Source organism: Lactuca sativa, chromosome 9 (genome assembly GCF_002870075.4).
Source record: "Lactuca sativa cultivar Salinas chromosome 9, Lsat_Salinas_v11, whole genome shotgun sequence".
Taxonomy (NCBI): Eukaryota; Viridiplantae; Streptophyta; class Magnoliopsida; order Asterales; family Asteraceae; genus Lactuca; species Lactuca sativa.
Genome location: NC_056631.2, coordinates 216,020,380 through 216,038,416, shown reverse-complemented (window position 1 = coordinate 216,038,416; position 18,037 = coordinate 216,020,380). Strand labels below are relative to the sequence as shown.

Genomic DNA, 18,037 nt, shown 5'->3' with positions numbered 1-18,037 from the left:
AAACAGGGCTCTGATACCAACCTGTCACACCCCCGAACCAGACGGCAGAAACGTCCGAGGGCTGTCGTGACTTAATTGAATACCATAACATTGAATATATATGAAACATAACATCATTCGTCACCATGCATTAATATAGTACAACTGATAAGGTTTACACTGAGTACAATGTTTTAGCATTACATTCCCAAAAATAAATTGTTCGGTACATAGATAAACAAACGACAAGCCATCACTGAGTACATTTTCCTTTGGTTCACTTGTTACCTGAGAATACAAGTATTTTGAAAAACGTCAACATATGAAATGTTGGTGAGTTCATAAGCGGTATTTGAAAAGCAACGTTTTGTATTATTTTGAAAACCACCAGAAAATCCGATATTTTCTGAAAAGAATTTCTGAAAAAGTTTGTGAAGATCCATAAGTATGCTTGTTTGTTTCTATAGTTGTAAAAAGTGTTCAATAAACTTGTGTACATTTCGAAACTGTATGTATTGAAAAACCCTAGGAAAACCCGATGTTTTCCTAATACTTTGAATTCCATGTAGTTGTAGAACCATCGCGGCGTGTGAAGTCATTGATTGCAGGCGATGTCGGATTATTACGCATGGTGAATTGCTATAAACACGCGTTACACAAACGGTCAGTTTACAACTATACTAACGATCCCATAGGCGTCGTCCGTACTATTCACGTAATCCAACCGCCATGACTTCTTGTAGTCCCACATCCGAAGAGAAAGAGGGCACGAAGACCTCGATAACTCCGTTAGCCGGTTGGGGATAAAAAAAAAAGAGTGCGAAGGGCCCTTGACCCGATTCGCATTAGCATAACTGACTTTACTAGCAGTACCAAAGGACCCTTGGGGACCAATAGTATAATAGCCATTGAAAGTCCTTTTACGTTGTGTTGGATCATGTAAGACTCAACAACTCTTAAGGTTGAAGTCTTCGGGCCTAAAGATCAAGCCATTGGGCTAGCTAGGCCCAACAAACAAGATTTTACACTTTGGGGCCCAAAGATGGTGCGTCGACGTCTGTGCACTCTCACGTGTGTATTGAATTCCCAAATTTTCCGTGTACGAATCGAGTTGTAGTCGTGTTAGTAGTTTCGGGTTTGTTATTGATTCGAGACCGAATCAATTCGTTAGATAACGATTTTTGGTGTTAATGTGTATTGTAATTCGTCGGTAGTCGTAGTGCCAATATTTGATCACAACGGATGTATCGAATTAACATGGAAATTTTTCTGTTTTCAGCCCCTCTTTATTTTGTAAATTTACTTTTTCAACCCTTTGCATAAATAAATTTCCGGTTTAGTCCTTAAACTATTTTTCTTGGCATTTTAACATCAAAACTTATTGGAATTGATATTTTTCAGCACATTTTTAGTTGAAAACAGTTTTAGTCCCTGAAAATACAGTTTTCTCGGTTGAAACCTTCCCTTTTCGCAATTTTACACTTTTGGCCCAAATTGGAAAATTTTTGCAACTTTGGTCCTTTTTAATTATGAAAAGCATTTTTAACCTTAGAAAAGGACTTGGGACACTAGTAGTCCACAGTTTTGCAGAAAAATACAGTTTTGACCCTTCAAAACAGAAAATTTCGCATATTGGGCCCTATTGGGCCAAAAATGTCATTTTTAGCCCATTAAGCTTGAAATTTTTATTTTTAACCCTCCAAAAGAGTATATTTCCAGAAAATACTTCATTGAAACTGTTTTGACTCTTCTCATCCATCAGAATTTTTAATATGTCATTTTGGGCCCTTTAACTTTATTTTTTTTAACATTTTGTGTCCAAAAAATGAGTTTTTAGCCCAAAGGAGATGTTATTAAGCCACTTAGCAATTTTTCTTGGAATACTTTGTATGTAATAATAAAGTTTATGCTAGTATCATTTAACGTAAAATATATCTCGATTTTTAGGAGTTTATGGCTAGATCCAACATCATAAACACACAAAAACACACATATAAGCATAGAAATCATACAAGACATACAAAACACATATAGATCTACACTTTCACTTGTATTCCCCCCCCCCCCCCCCCCCCCAAAAAAAAACTTATAAAACAGAAAAATAGGGAGTATGAAGCTCACCTTAGGGTGTGGTTTCGGTTTTTGAAGAAAGGATGGAAGAAAACTTGGTGATTTTTGGCCCTAGCTCCCATTGATGAAGATCTCGAGTTTAAGGAGTTTTCTAGTAGCATGATTACCAAAATTGTTTAAGGGAAAGGATCTAATCATGAGAAAAAGAGTTATAAATTCCTCAGATATGTGTAACTTACCAAGAAGTGATGATATTTTCTTGAAATCCTCTTGATGCACAAGCAAAGTTTCGAGATTTTTAAATGAAGAGGGAGGATGGTTTCTTGAGTAATCTAGAGAGAGTTTGTGAGAGAATTGTATGTGTGTGTGTGTGATTTGGCCGAGAGTGAGAGAGGGAGAGAAGAAATGGACCTTTGAGGTGATACATGCATGAAGGTATGTGATATGTTGCATGGAAGTCCCTTGGGTAATGGTGAGGTGTCACTCACAAAGTCAACCCTCTCTTCTTTTGGGCTTGGGCCGAGAATGGGGAGGGTGTGAGGAGATTTTTGGGCTTTTTGCCCTTAAGCCCATGTTATAGCTAAGTTTGATGATTGTTGGCCCAAAAGAAATATAACATGATTTTTACACTTTGTTAGGCTAGTTTAGGTTAATCATGGTTCAAAACTTTTAATTTATTTCAATCTAGTCCCAATATGGCCCATAATGTTGAAATAAATTAATGTGGGTCCAATTAGAGCCCAATTAAGGGTTCTAAGCCCATGATAGTCAAATTGGAAGTTTATTGGTCCATTGAGTCCAATAAGGAAGTCCTAGTCCAAAATGGACCTAAACAAGAACTTCTAGGGTTTCCAATTGCTTGTTGACTATTTGTAGTATTTCTATGATGTATTTGATTGAAGTTTTTGATGTCATAATAATAGGTATCACACATGCTCTTAAGTTTTTGATTCAACATTTTACTTAGGTATAGTGATTACAAGACACAAAATTTCTAGTTGTGACAAGGACCGGTTCGGAACCGGAACCGGTTTTCGTATATTATAAGAACCGGGAACCGGACCGCCGGTTCCGGTTCTGGTCCCGGTTTTTCGGTTATTTTCCAAAGTAGAACCGGTTGAAATACTATAGATTATATGCTATCTTCTGAAGCTTGTAAATGATTCAATATTTAACCAAATTATGACTTTTTACATTCTAAATTGAGGTACAAACACTAAATTACATGATGAAAAAAGAATCAAGTAATTCCGACTTCATATGAGTGAGTTATGCGCATTTTAAAAGCGGAGACAAATTCCAAAAAAATAAAAAAAATGCTGAAACAGAAAAAACGCAGCATTGATATGTTGTCTTCCGGGGTCTATAACTGATTCAATATCTAACCAAAATATGTGTTTTTATAGTCTAAAATGAACTACAAACATCAAATTACATGCTGGAAAAAAAATTAAGTGATTTCGACGTCATACGAATGAGTTATACACATTTAAAAAATGGGACATATTAAAAAAAACAAAAAAATAATGCTGAAATAAAAAAACGCAACATCGATATGCTTTCTTTCGGGGCATGTGTCTGATTCAATATCTAACCAAAACATATGTTTGTACCGTCAAAAATGAATTACAAACTCCAAATTACATGTTGGAAAAAAAATCAAATAACTTCGACTTCATATGAGCGAGTTATGCGCATTTTAAAAAATGAAAAAAAGGTCAAATCGGTTCCGGTTCTTAGAACCAGGACCGGTTTTCATAAAAATGGAGAACCGGTAACCGGACCTATTACCAATTCCGGTTCCGGTTCCGGTCCGGTTCCGGTTCCGGCGGTTCTAATGCTCATCCCTAAACAACACTAATGCAGGTACAGAACTCACAAGAAAAGTACCTACGCATAACATATAACAATTACAATAGCATAAAATCAACATAAAATAGATAAAGATTACATACCCGCCACGACGTCTGGCGCCGCGTGGACCTCCTCCGCAGTCAACTTGAAGGCTCTCCCCTAGCCTTCGGTGCTTCGGCCTTCATTGGCCAGGTCTCAGTAGCTCGAACCGCAGGTGCAGATCCCTACGCTGACCTCTGAAGCTGGGGGCACTCGGCCTTCCGATGGTCGGTCTGGTTGCAATGAAAGCAAACCGAGAACCCCTTAGGACAATCCCTCGTGAAATGTCCTTCCTTCCCACACTTGTAGCATACCCCAGTCTTGCACGACCCATCATGGCTCTTGCCGCACTTCCCACAAGTGCGGCCCCTCGAACTACCCGTCCTCGAATCAGCGGGCTTTGCCCGCTTGGCAGCCGGCTGCGACTGTGCCGGTCGCCGATCACCCCTCTGAGACTCGGTCTCCTCCCTCGCCTGTGTCTCAAGCTCAATCTCCCTCTTCCGGGCATTTTACTGGAGCTCGGAAAATGTCTGGTAAGTCGAGTTCGCCACGAAATCACGGATGTCCCTCCTCAGTATACTCAGATAACGGCTCATGCGAGCCTGCTCAGTGGACACCAGTTCCGGGCAAAACAGCGCCCGCTCATGAAACATCCTCGTAATCACTGTCACCAACTCAGTCCCCTGCTTGAGGGTCAAAAACTCCTGAGCTAAACGTTCCCTCTCCACCTGGGGAACATACTCGTCACGAAACATCACAGTAAACCTCTCCCAGGTCACTACAGTCAGCTCAGCTGTCGAATAGCTCGTGGTTACAAACTTCCACCAGTCCTTCGCCCCCAAGCGAAGCTGGTTGAGTGCGAACCGCACCCTTAAGTGCTCCGGACACGAGCACGTGTAGAAACACCCCTCTATGTCTGAGATCCACCTCATAGCGGCGATCGGATCCTGTGTGCCATCGAACTCTGGTGGTTTCGTGTTGTTGAACTCTCGGTACATCAACGAATCACCACCCTGGGGTCTCGCAGCAGCAACAACTGTTGTGGCTGTAGCAACAGCAGCATCAGTCAAGGCAACGTAACGCTCGTCAAACGTCTCGATCAGTGTGGTCTTAATAGACCCATGTAGGGTTTTGTGCATTCTAACACTCCTAAGTGTACATGCAACCCTAAATACCTTGGATCTATGTTTTCTCTATTATACACGCAAATAAGAACTTCCAAGGTATTATCCTAATCTAGCATACAAAACAATAATGTAACAAGATAAAATACATACCTCTTGATGTAGAAAGTCTTCATGAAGCTTGAGTGCTTAGTGCCCCAAGTGTGACACCTCAAATGGAATCACAATCATCAAAACACTTAGAATGACTTGAGAGAATTCTACACTCACCAAAATCGGCTAGCCCTTTCTTGAATACTACTAGTGGCCGATTTTTCCTCAATAATAAGATGCTTATATAGTTACACAATTAGGGTAAACTCTTAATTGTCATGGCTTTCCATTTCCTTGGATCCATGGGTACAAATACACCATGGAGCATCCATGGACCATCCTATGGGTTTTAGCCCAACTTGATTATCCATGGAGCATTAGCCCACTATACAAGTATGGATGATTTACACAATCAACCCATATATTTAATTAGTCTTCTTTTGATCACTTAATTAATCCTAGATTAATTCTTGATCAATACTAATTAAATAATCTTATTATTCTTATTATTAATATACTAGAACTTATAATATATTAATAACCATAAGTGTCTTATTTCTCTCATTCAAGTGCATGATGGTATGCAACCCAAATGGACCATGCCGGGTCGGGTCAAGTCTTACCAAATATAGTTATGGACTTAGACATTAATCCAACAACCCAAACATCTCCGGAATCTCGGCTCTGATAGCAGCAGCCACCTCCTCATGGATGATCCGACGGATCTCCTCATCACTCACCCCACTGCTCTCGGCGGTATGGCGTGTCCCGACCATGATCAACCTCTGAAATACAACATAAGAAATAATAGGGACACTCTCGAGTATACTCACACTCGATAACTCAATCATCCTCACTTCTGGTACCCCAAGGATTCTTACTTGGACTGCGCACCAATCCAGTGTTTTCAATAGTACGGGCCCAATACTATTGTCCACATCGAATCAATATACAACCCAAGACCTCCTCCTAGGATCCCAAGTTGTAAATACTCTACTCTCGCTATGCACTGGCTACCCTCAGTAGACCTCTCATGAGCTCCTCACTGCTACCTACTCACTCTCAAAGTATCTCATAGCAGCAGTAATCTCTTAGGCTAAGGCATCACAAATCAGGTCACTCTAGTCCTCATAGGAGTACCTAGCCTCTCTAACATGCATAACATAATATCTCATAACTCATAACATATAATGTAAGGGTATTTTGGGGATTCACCGTTCGGGCGCTGGCTGACCGTACACACCATCCACTCTGCTTGTTTCCAAAACTTCTTTTTCTTTTTAGAAAATTTGCAGTTTTGGTTGTAAAATTGCTCAAATCCTCGGTTTGAGTTCAAATACGCCCGAAGGTGCATCCGAATCCCTCAAACCAAGGCTCTGATACCAACTTGTAACAACGTAAAATTTCCAATTTAATTTTTAATTTTTAAACCACAAAATGTATATCGTATCATAATCTCAAATCCAAAACAACAGTGTTTTCAAAACAAATCCCAAGATCTCTCTAATGTGAACTCCATCGGTGTGGGTGTGTACGAGTCAAGCCGTCGCCTTCCTACGGTCCTCGTTGGTACCTGAGACATCAAACACAACAACTGTAAGCATAAATGCTTAGTGAGTTCCCCAAAATACCACATACCACAAATACGCCACTCGAGGCTAAACCCGACCCTTCGGTCAAGATGTCTCAGCGGGACCCTCCAGTCCCACAGCTCGTCGGACCCTCCGGTCCAGTCATAGCTCATTGGGCCCTCTGGCCCAGTCTGAATCGTTGGACCCTCCGATCCGGTCTATATAATCATACAACATACAAATAACACATAGCATGTAATCTCTAATATAACACATAATCTCATGCATAGAACATAAGACCCTCTGGTCAACTTAGAATACCACTCAAGGTAACGTATAGTGAGAAGACTCACCTCGCGTAACTCGGTAACTCGGAAAACCTCGAACTCGGTGAATAGGACCTAGCCTCCGCCTAATCATATGAAATATACACTCGTCATCAACAAAATTTCCCAAGGCTAGACCAAACTCTCTAAACACTCTTAGGAAGGGTAAAAGACCATTTTACCCCCCTGCTTTGCACAAATACACTATAGCTGACCAAACCCTAAAAGTCAACAAAAGTCAACCCTCTCCGGGTTACGCTGCGCGTACCAACATGTACGCTAGGTGTACCCGGAGCTTCCACAGAATGGGGGTACGCGACACTCTATGTCGCGCGTACTGGGATTACGCCCAGCGTAACACCCAGTTCCCTTATCCCATTCATTCAGACCTTAATCTATTAAGACTTTCGTCCAAACTCCAGATCCGAATCCTTTTATACGACTTAACCGATAAAGTCGAGACCTTTATGCCTTTGCATGGCTGTAGAGGTCACTTTGTGCTCAAAACACCATTTCTCTTTCCAGAATGGGACTATAACTCATGCATGACACTAGATCCACGACCAAGACTGGATTTTTATGAACCCTTAACATCAAACACACTAGAAGAGGCCAGATTCATGCTCATGGAGACTATTTGCACACAAAGTCTTAAACTTTGGACCCAAAAACCCTAAAATGGTCCCAAAAAGCAAAACTTAAGAAGAACCAGGAAAGCTCTGAGCTTTTTACCTCAAAAGAGATCTCCAGCCACTCTAGAGCACGGATCTACACTTGTTCTTCCACTTCTAGCACCAACAATGGCTCCTCCTTCCCTTCTTCGCCTTGAAAAGTTAGCTCCAAGCTCAAAACATACACACACAGACTAAGGCACGGATCTCAGCTCTCAAGGGACTCACTCAAGGAATATGGTGGCTAGGGCAAAGGGCCATATGTTCCTTTTATAATGCACAAGCCAGAAATTAGGGTTTGCATCTGTGCTCACTACGCCCAACGTACCCCTGAGTACGCCCAGCGTACTCGGTCAAGTCCGCGTCCAAATTAAGCGCGTGAGTACGTGCGGCGTACACCCCAGTACGCCCAGCGTACTCGCCAATTTAACATACAACTCAAGGGACTAAACTTGCCAACTTTCAAAATAGAAGGGCCATAAAGCTTACCTGGATTTTGGGCTGTTACACTCAACCACCAACCAGAATATGTGCACATATAACAAATAAATGTATAATAAGTCAACAGACAGTCAGACAGATCTACAGATCACTAAGCACATCATCATCCTATATACCAGGATACAGATCTAATAGATCACTACAACATAATAACATACTATCACATAACAAGATATGTAATCCAATGGGCCGACCTTGGTGCCTTAGACCCATAAGTACAGTGAGAAAAACTCACCTCACAGTCTGGACAAAAGCTGATGAGGTCTTGACTCTGAATCTCAGCTCCAACCGCCACTATCCACCCAAATGACCAATTTATCAAATACCATTCAAATTACCCAAAATACCCCTGGGTCAAACTAGGTAAAAGTCAAAGTCAAACCGGTCAAAATCCGCAAGTCAGTTGACAACCTAGCTGAGTCAACTCAGCCAAGTCGATACATAACACGTACGCGAGGCGTACACCAAAGTTACGTTGGTCGTACTCAAGCCTTAACTATAGTCGGGTAAGTTAACCACGTATGTTGTGTACTCAGGTTACGCAGGGCATACATCCATATTTCTCAAGCTCCATTAATAGATTAATGCCTTAAGCTCTTACGTCCCATTTTCAGATCAAAGGCTAAATCATCCTCAAGAGTCATAAAGTTTCCAACTTTATGACCTTTCATGTCCATTAAGTGCTTAACTCAAGGTATTAGTACATTAAGACCTTTTAGAGAGTTCATGGAGCAAAACCAACCATTAAGACCCTATTTTTATGGCTCAAGACCCTTCCTAAGGCCCGAAAGGACGGCTTAATAGGTCAAGAACATGTCATGTCCAAGAATCACCATTTGGGACCAAAAAGCGTCTTAAAAGAGTAAGAATCGAGATCTACAAGATGGAGTGGTAAAGTTGCAACCTTTACACCTCCTGGAGGTTGCAATCAAGGTAAAAATCCCAAATCTAAAACGCACTCAACTCCAAGATCTTCTCACCACCTTCTTATTTCTTCCAAACTCTCTTAAATGCTCCAAAATTGCTCTCTTACTCTTAGGGTTGCTTAGGGGTCAATGCCACATAAGGAGGTTGGGTAAGAATAAGATGTGAGGCCTTAAGGATGCTTAAATGCGAGCCAAAACCATAAAAATTAGGGTTTACATGCTTTCCATGTACGCCTTGTGTACAAGGTGTACGCCCAGCATACTAAGGCGCTCAACGTACACATGTATGCACATCGTACTCCTCAAAGTCCCAATTTACCAGAATGCCACTATGGGCCCTTTTTGCACTCTTTCTTAAACTTAGGGACCAAAACACAATATAATTCAATTATATGGTCAAAATTAAAAGCACATCATCATTGGGATGTTACAAGAACCGACCCAAACCGAAATAATTAAACCAAAAATAATGGATTGAAAGAACCGAGAACCAAACTAAATACCACTAACCAGTTTCGATTCCGGTTTGTTTTTCCAGTTAAAGAACTCATCCCTACCCCAAAAAAATGATACACACACACATAAAGGCGGAGCACTTAGGGGGACCATGGAGGAACAAAAGATTTGAGTGGACCAAGGAACATGAAGATGCTCTCCAAGAACTTAAAAAGATATTTAAGTTCGCTACCCATATTGGTAAAACCGTTAGACGGGGAACCACTTCTTCTCTACCTCTTAGAAGCCTAGTAACCATAAGATAACTTATTATTATAAAGCAAATTCTTCAACAATTAGCTTGACCAATCGATCAATTAAAAAGAGTACACAAAAACAACTAATTTTTGTTCATCAAATTACTAGTTTCATCTAAAAAGGATTGTTTTATTTTAAATTATAGGTGTAATTTTAGCCCAAGAAATTTATGAGAAAAAAATTGCAACCCGATCCGATAAATTCGTTCAACCCTAGAATATAGCAGATGAAGTTCCACATATTCCAAAACTAAAGGAAGGTGCATCATGAAATAGTAGAAATAACACAAAAAATTAGAAAAGTTCAAATATAAAGTCCACTAGCACATTGGTGTTAAACGTGAAATCAATTTGATAAAATTGTAAAATAGGAGAAGATTGAGAAGACTGAAAAAGCAGTGGACGTCGGAGAACTACGCCTTTCTGGCTCTCCTCTCCTCGTCGCCTTCTCTATCGGTCGATCTACCGTAGAAGTTATTGTTGCATTTCCTTAGTCCTTACTTTACTCATTGTGGTTGGTTCTCTTCTCTCAACGTGTCACCGCCTCAATTATGTTCTTACCCACCTTTTTAAGTTTTGTTTGCTGCCCACCTCAAAAGTTATTGAAGTATGTGTTGTATGCTTTTAACCTAACTGTTTATTACTTTATTTATGTAAAATATTTTGATATCTTACATAATTTATGTTAATGTCAATTGTTTTTATTTTCATAATACATATCAGTTAAGGTGATATTTAAATATAGTGTAGTTAGAGTTTGTTCAATATATTGAATTTTTAATTATTTTAATGTAATTTTTATGTATAAAAAGGTTTTATAATATTAAAACTCCTTATGACTTGTTAACAAAATGAAAAGGTAATTACATTCCGGCCCCCTAGTTTTAGGTCTTGTGTTCTACCCTTGCATGTGTGTGTGTGTACATTCTAGCCCCCTAGTTTTAGGTCTTGTGTTCTACCCTTGCATGCGCGCGCGCACACACACACACTACTGAACGATTTGATTGTCATAAGAATATCAACGATAAGATGTTCAAGAGAAGATATTTACAAACAGAACTAAAACACTTAATTAAACCTAGAAGAACAAGCATCATGGAGAATATTCATAGTTGTAAATAGGTAAATACTCACTTCTAGTTGAACCGACTTATTCATTATCCAATCGGGTTGACTGGTTGGGTCAACCCATGTTTCTAAACATTGGTTACCCCTTATTGCCCACATGGATTTTTTTTGTCATATTGTCACTCCCCCCACCCCAACTAATATGGATAGTTGGGTAGTCTAAATTGCAGGAAAAAATATAAAAACCTAATATTGTTGGTTATAATAATCATTTTGCTAAAAATTAACAAGTTTATTGATCTTATAAAACTTAAAATGAGTTAAAGAATGAAAAATTTATCATAATTTTAAAAGTTTATTGTACTAACCGTGACTTTAACCTTACATTTTATGAGTTTAAATACTCGAACTTCTAAGAATTCGAACAATTTTAATACAAATGTGGTTTATGGCCTTTTGTTTTTGTGTCCAAGACATTTAGGGGGTGTTTGTGATTGTTTTTAATGTAAAAAGTGTTTTTTGATAGAAAGACTTTTTGATTTATGACTTAAAAAAATTTAACGTGTTTAGATTAACATTTAAAGGAGCAAAAGCCAAAAAATCAAAAGTCATCAATTCTTGATTTCTAAAACAACTCTTTTTTCTCTTCCTGCCAAAAAGTTTATCTAAAAGGACTTTTGGAATTGTCAAACACCTTTTTAAACTTTTGGCTTAAAAAAAAAACAAAAATCCAATTTGATAAATAATCCCAAACACTCTTAAGTGGCTACTATTGGATTTTCTTGTGAAATTATTTATGAAAAACTCACATATAGTTAAATAAATTTCAAGGAAAGAAACGGTTTCCAACGATTTAATCATCAGTTCACTTTATCTTTAACATTGCTTACTTGTAGAAGAAGATCGAAGAACATGTCAGGACATGAGCATGTATTTCATCCATAGTGAGATATTTTCAAGCTAAACAGTTAACACCTCCATAGTTTTAAAAGGAAACCCATAAAGATATATTATAACATATTGAATTTCGTTATAAAATAAATTGGTATCGGTTTTAGTCTTTCTCAGTGGTGAATAGGAATTGCTAGTTTTGACTACTTGTATATAGGTGAAATAAAATATTTAGCTACTAATTAATCATCTATACAATAAGGATAGTATAAAAACTTTTTCTTTACTAACAATATCAATAAACAATAGTTTTGAGTTTTAACTTTTAACCCATTTGAGGAGTTTTGCGAGTGTTGCAAAAGTTACTTTTCCTATTTTTAAGTGATTGACGAAATTGATCTTGGTATCTTTATTTTAAGAGGAAAGAGATTTTTTGCAATAAAAGTGATTTTTACGAGTAAATGTAAAATGACATAAGATTTCCACTTTCAGTTAAGAGTAATAATAATATTATAAATCTTAAAAAATACCTAATCTAAACATCAATCCATTGTCGTCCAGCGGTTAGGATATCTGGCTTTCACCCAGGAGACCCGGGTTCGATTCCCGGCAATGGAACTTTTTGTTCCTTTTTTTCAGCCCAATCTAATTTATCCATTGACAGAAGTAATATTAATTAAAGCCCAAATGTAAAAAACAAATTTTATACATTTACAAATTACAAATATCTTTTTTTTTCTCCTATTAAACAATTAAAAAAAGGAATCATATCTTCTACACACATGACGGGTTCCTGTTTTTTACGGTTTTACCCCTTCTATGATAAACATTTGTACAAGATGATAGGAAACAAACGAAAATAAACCATAGAAAAAAAAAATCTCCCAAAAATAAACCATACAAAAAAAAAACACAACAACAACAACAACAAAATTTGGAACTGGAACATGGGGCATTTGGGACATCTGGAAGGTGGCATGTATCAAAGTTCCAAAAATCCCTTAAAATTTACTTGAAAGTCATTGCAAATTTTTGGAGACATTTGGGACATCTGGGTTGATTGGCTAAATAACATTTTTGTAGCTTTTTGCTAGTTTTAAATATATTTCACTTGTTCTAAAAAAGTTAAAATAATAAAACTAACTTCAGATATTCGTTATATAGATTAAACAAACTACATAGTCGTAAAGCTATTTACAAATTAAAATAAACATAATATTTAATAACCCCAAAAGAAAATTACGCAAGTTTGCACATTTTATGTGATCATCATACTAAAAAGTAAAAATCCAAGTGTAAGAAAAGGTTAAGTACACCTTTTCCTACAAACTTATAAAGAAGTTTAATTTTGGAAAAATAATAATCTTTACATTGCAAACAGGATTTAACAGAAAAAATATATTAAACAAGTTTAGGCACATGAAATGAAAATGATAAGAGATTGTGTGGTTATGGAGTGAGAAAGTAGAAGACAAGGGTAATTAAAGGAGTCAAAAGGGTGTCTTAATGGATTTAGAGATTTAGTTTTGTTTCCATTAAGTTCACAGCAAAGGCCATTTGAGAAAGGTTTTGTATTTCAACAACTACAGATTGAAAAGATTGGTAATTGATTAGTAACATTGATAGATTTTATATTTGAAAACTTCTAGGTTTTAATGTCATAAATTACAAAATTTTCATTTGTTTAACCATTAAAGATTCGTGCAACGCTCGAGTTCTTCACATCAAGTGGCATACCCCTATTTTTGGAGATGCCTCTAGCAATTGTTAGTTTTAAGTTGTCGAAATTCTAGGTAGTGATAACTAGCTTTGAGGTATATTATTATAAACTTGAGCTGTCTAGGTGGAGGCCTTTTATGTTCTTTTTATTAGGTCTGAAATTTTTTATCATGAAGATTTTTTTGACTCTTATTAGTTATGATGAAAAATTGAAAATAAGATGCTATAATGAACAAATCGACGAAACTACATTGCTATTTTTTTGCATCTAATCCATCCTAAACTAAATACTTTTTATATAAACTTTTATAGATGGAGATCTTGGTTCTAGATATTGAATATATTTAAATTGTAGAAAAGTGTCTTAGATGGTTATAACTGCAAAAAGTAGCAAAATACTTTCATTATTTGTGCATTAGAGCAATAATACTCTCATTTCTTTCCATTTCATCTATAGGTGCATTATAGAAATGAAAGTAGGATGATATATTAGTAAAATAATTACAAGGACATTTAAACAAATGAATTTTTTTTTTCCGAAACAGGCAAGGTTTTGGGCCCGAGGAAATCCACACAAAGCGGTTAGGAACCTCCATTTTTTTTTTTTTTTTTTTTTTTTTTTTATCTTTATTCATTTTATCCATTGAGAGAAGTAATATTAATTCAAGCCCAAATGTAAAAATAATATCCCAAAACATCCAAAGAATTTTTATTTTTAAAACATTTTTTTTCTTTCGTCAAATCAAAATCTTAGCTATATTTTGGTAATCAAACAATTAAAAAAAAGAATCATGTCTTCTACACACGATTGGTTCCTGTTTCTTTATATATATCCCAAATTCAAGGGGCTATCGTGCCATTTGTAGTACAATTTTGGTCTTTTACTTGAAAGTCATTGCAATTTAAAAAAAAAAAAAACATTGATAAAATGATTGTTTTTTTTTTTTTCATTTGAGGGTGTATCATGGGGGACTATTTTGGATTGTTTTGAAGTGGACAATGGACTCGTTTGAACTATACTCTTTTCCACATGACCGGATAGTAAGCATTTGTAGCTTGCTAACCAATTTTAGTAGGTAAATAATAACTTCAACGAAAAAAAATCAAATTATATTAGTCTAAAAAAATGTAATGACATATTAGATAAAATCAAGAAAATGTAAAAACTTTTCTGATTTCATAAACACATTCATCCTTGGATTTTAGAGATCACTTAGCTTTCCTTTCTTTGGAACAAAAAATTTAGCGAGTGAACCCAACCCAAGCCAACCTCTCATTAATTGGTTTACCTTTAGCATGCGGGGACTATGGGAAGTTTGATGGGAAAGAGTCAGAGAGTAAAGTCAATAGAGTTTCAATTGCATTCCCACATCGCTAGTTGAATGGAAACCTACCATTGAAACAATTAAGCTCTATAAATAAGGCCCTCCACCATCCTAATGAAATCATGCAAGCCATGTGATGAGCACAAAGCGAACTATTCTTTCGCCTTTTACTAAAGAATACCGTGTGTTCTTCACATAAAGTGGCATACACCTATTTTTGGAGAGGTGTCCCTTTTTGGGATGCTTCTAACAATTCATAATTTTAACTTTTAAGCTGCTATTGTGCATTTGAAAATGTAAATTTGTATTCCAAATGCATTTGAAATTGTAAATTTGTATGCCAAATGCTTGTTTGCAAAACCTGGTATATAATTATCAATTATGAACTGCAAATTATGAAACATTTTGTGTTTTACCAATCTATTGGATAAAGATGATGTTTGATAATGTCTCGGAATTTATACACACTACAAGTCATTTGATACTTGTTTGACATAAAATGGGTCATGAAACCATTTTATAATTAACTCGGGTACGTCATAGAAGCTATTTTCAATAATGACAATATAGACATAATGTCTTTTGTGCAGATAAGAGATTGAGATCGAGGTTTTGCCCCATCTTGTTCCATTTTTTGTGCGGGAAAAAATTGCATATTTTGTGTCATTGACCCTAGTCCAATGTATGCTAAAAACAGTACAACTTGTTTCTGTGATGTTCAATACTACATATCATGTCCATGTCAATCTTGTATTTCTCAAAATTTTAACAAAATTTATTAAAAAACCAATACCCATATTTTTATGTAAAGAATAAAACTACATATGCTTTAAATTCCCAAGCCCTCACTAGACTTTTTTACCCCTTTTTTAGTTGGCTCAACATAGTATTACTAACTTAGGACAATGGAGTTGGTTAACAAGTTTCATTGGTTCTTTCGCATTTTACTAAGGAAAAATGACTCTTGAGGGTAATTAACTTTTGCGTTTGTACTCATTTGGTCCCTTTTCTTTTTTTTGTATTCAATATACCATCGAACTTGTTGTCGGTGTTTACCATAGCCCTTTTGACCGGCTTTTGACCTGTGATAGCCGGTCAAAGGGCTATGGTAAACACCAACAACAAGTTCGATGGTATATTGAATACAAAAAAAAAAAGGGACCAAATGAGAACAAACGCAACAGTTGGTTACCCTCCTGATTCATTTTCCATTTACTCATTTACAACAAATCCCACATCATCTCCTACTGATATTAATAACTTTTATGAGATTCATTCTTGCTTCTCTTCAAAACATAACCTACAAAAGGACATTATTCATACATGTACAACTTTGTAATGCACTTGAATATTTATTAGGGGAATCTTGACTAAGCAGGCGCATTTCATGACTACATTTACATTTCAATCAAATGATTTGTAGCACCTGGTTTCCGGTATGTGAATTTTATTTAAGCATTGACCTAATTTAGCCTTCGACTCGGCGAGTCATGGGGTCCGACTCGCCGAGTAGGGACGGGACTCAGGACGCGTTTTAAGTAGGCGACTCGACGAGTCCATATCCTGGACTCGGCGAGTCACCGCTGCGGGATGAAACCCTAAGTTTCAAGGGTTTGCACCCTATTTAAACCCTCATTCCGCCCCAACTCGTCCCCATTCACCCCAGAACTCCCCCTACATCATTTTTCCCTTGTTTTCTTGAGAGTTTGAGGTGCTCTTAGTGTATTCTTGAAGGTTTTGAAGTGTAAAAGGAGTAGATCAAGAAGAGGAGAAGGAGATCAGCCATCCTTGTGTCATTTCAACATTTCCTTTGAGGTATAACCCGTTTTCCCCTTGATTCTATGCTTAAAACTTCATTTGGGTCCTTCTTGGTCAATTTCCCAAGTTGCATGTTCATTATATGTTGTAATAAGACGTTTGGCCTTTGGATCTATGTAAGATTGAGCTCCAGGAGCTCAGATCTGTTAGCTTTTTGGTCCCATAAGGCTGGTTAGCCCTAGATCTACCATTTTGAGACATTTTGAGCCTTATAATCCTTATTGGTGGATATCCACACGTAAAGTTGGAAACTTTACGTGTGATTCGTGTCCTAGAAGTCCAGATCTATGAATGGCATGGCCTGGAACCGAGCAAATCGGTATATTTAAGGAGTGCATGGCGACGACTCGGCGAGTCGCATAGGTGACTCGGCGAGTCTGGTCGCGAGTCTCAGAATTGGTCCCTTCTTCATGTGTCGAGTTGAGCCTTGAGTCACAGGGGGTGACTCGGTGAGTTGGGAGCTGAACTCACCCATGTTAGGACTCGGCGAGTCAATGCCCTGACTCGGCGAGTCCAAGGCAATCTTCATAGCTCAAGAACAGACTCGGCGAGTTGTTCATACAACTCGGCGAGTCTTAGCATAAAGTGTTCATCGGATGAAGATGAACTCGACGAGTTGTTCATACAACTCGGCGAGTAGGATGAAGGACTTGAATATTGGTTAAGAAGGTGAACCCGTCGAGTCGTCGCCTAACTCGACGGGTAGGATCGGGATTCAGGGCAGTCGTTTGGATAGGGACTCGGCGAGTTGGAAAGCCAACTCGACGAGTCGGGTCAACTGAAAGTTGACTCTGACTTTGACTTAGGGCATGGTCATGGGTAAAATGGTCATTTTACCCAAAGGTCAGTGAGCAATGTTTGATTGGGTTTATTGTGGAAATTGCAGCCGGAGGATTTCCGGAGCAGCAGCGGCAGCAGTAGGCAGTCAGTTTCCGATCAGTTCAGCAGCTACTTTGAGGTGAGTTACCTTCCAGTAGCGGTGGGTCTAAGGCCACAATGCCGACCCACCAGGAGATGTATGGTAGATGATTGTCTTTGTGATATCATCTAAGTTTGCTATTACCTGATATGTGATATGCTAGCATGATATGTTGTCTGTGATAGTAGTAAAGTTCGGTCGTTAGGACCGAAGGGTAGTCAGACACCCCAGATACGTCTGACAGTATGTGATGATATGTTTGCATGCTGGCTTGTTATGTTATATGTGATCATAGTAGTAGGGGTGAAATAGTCCCCGAGAATCGGTTGTCAGGACCGATGGGTAGTCAGCACCCCAGAATGGCTTGACACGGGTAAGACGGCACCCCAGA

General features: G+C 37.8%; 2 non-coding genes across 2 annotated transcripts; both read left to right on the top strand.

The window, feature by feature from the left end:
• Positions 1-12,411: 12,411 nt before the first annotated feature.
• On the top strand, positions 12,412-12,483 carry TRNAE-UUC (transfer RNA glutamic acid (anticodon UUC)). Its single transcript has one exon. It is a non-coding gene; the product is annotated as a tRNA-Glu (tRNA).
• A 2,553-nt stretch (positions 12,484-15,036) lies between these two features.
• LOC111903456 (U5 spliceosomal RNA) lies at positions 15,037-15,154 on the top strand. Its single transcript, XR_002854160.1, has one exon. It is a non-coding gene; the product is annotated as a U5 spliceosomal RNA (small nuclear RNA).
• Positions 15,155-18,037: the final 2,883 nt, after the last annotated feature.